Below are 954 nucleotides of genomic sequence, written 5' to 3'. Positions count from 1 at the left end.
GGGACAGGTCTCTCCTGATAATTTGTCCAAAGTGGAGGAAGTCTCGCCATCCTTTCTTCTAAGGAGATGCTCCTTGTGTTTCTTCCTGGACGCATCTGTTGGTTCCTTGGGCTTTCTGTGGTACTTTGAATACTTTTCGCCAGTACCGGAATTCAAATGCACATATTATTCTTCCAACTTTCTCATCCAGTGCACATGCAGACGGGAAGACTGCAAAGAGCAAGGCTTAGCTCAGGATAACTTCCTTGCCTTGGGACACTTGAAAGAGGTTTTGTACACCAGATCTACCCCGTGCAATACTCGGCTGATCTCTTGGCTGCGGGTCCCATGGGCATTGATTGTGGACCCCGGCGAGATCCTGTCCTTGAAAACTTCAGTCTTATCTCAAGTTTATCATGATGTTACGTGAGCGCAACTGATGGTCTGTTTCACAGTTGGTTCCTGGCCTGGTGGTACCTGCTGATGTGGAGCTGCTCCATCGTGCCTTCCCACAGACGCAGTCAATTTGATTTCTGTTGTTCCCTCTGGAGATGTCCACGTGTAGCTCCGTAGATGTCCTCTGGAGACTTGTGTTGTTGAGAAGTTCTTGGTCTTGAAAAACTCTCATGGGATCTCCAGCTGTGTTTCTATCACCAAGACCATGTTCTCCAGCTCATGCTCCATCCTCTTTCTCATTTTTGCATTCCCATTGCCAGTAATTATTCATGCATCTTGATTCTATGTTTGATCAATATCAAACTGAAGACGTGGATAGAATTCTTCAATTTCTGCATCACTAGCTTTAATGGTTGACTAATAAATTTGAATAATAGTTGTATTAACTTCATTTCCTTGTATGCAGATAGTGATTATGCCGTCATAGACAGCATTATACTTTAAGGTTGATCTTGAAATGTCCTTTTGGATGATGAAAGCAATGCCCTTTCTACGGTCATCCGCAGATAGTAAGTCATA

At 43.9% G+C, this 954-nt stretch overlaps 1 protein-coding gene across 4 annotated transcripts in view; it reads left to right on the top strand.

Moving 5' to 3' along the window:
* Positions 1-954, top strand: part of RPGRIP1 (RPGR interacting protein 1) — a 53,067-nt gene that overhangs the window by 39,650 nt on the left and 12,463 nt on the right. The window lies entirely within an intron of this gene.

Source organism: Echinops telfairi, unplaced genomic scaffold, assembly GCF_000313985.2.
Source record: "Echinops telfairi isolate 266 unplaced genomic scaffold, ASM31398v2 ScPeMD7_18;HRSCAF=68, whole genome shotgun sequence".
NCBI lineage: Eukaryota > Metazoa > Chordata > Mammalia > Afrosoricida > Tenrecidae > Echinops > Echinops telfairi.
The sequence above is the reverse complement of the archived record's forward strand: the minus strand, read 5'-3'. Positions and strand labels throughout refer to the sequence as shown.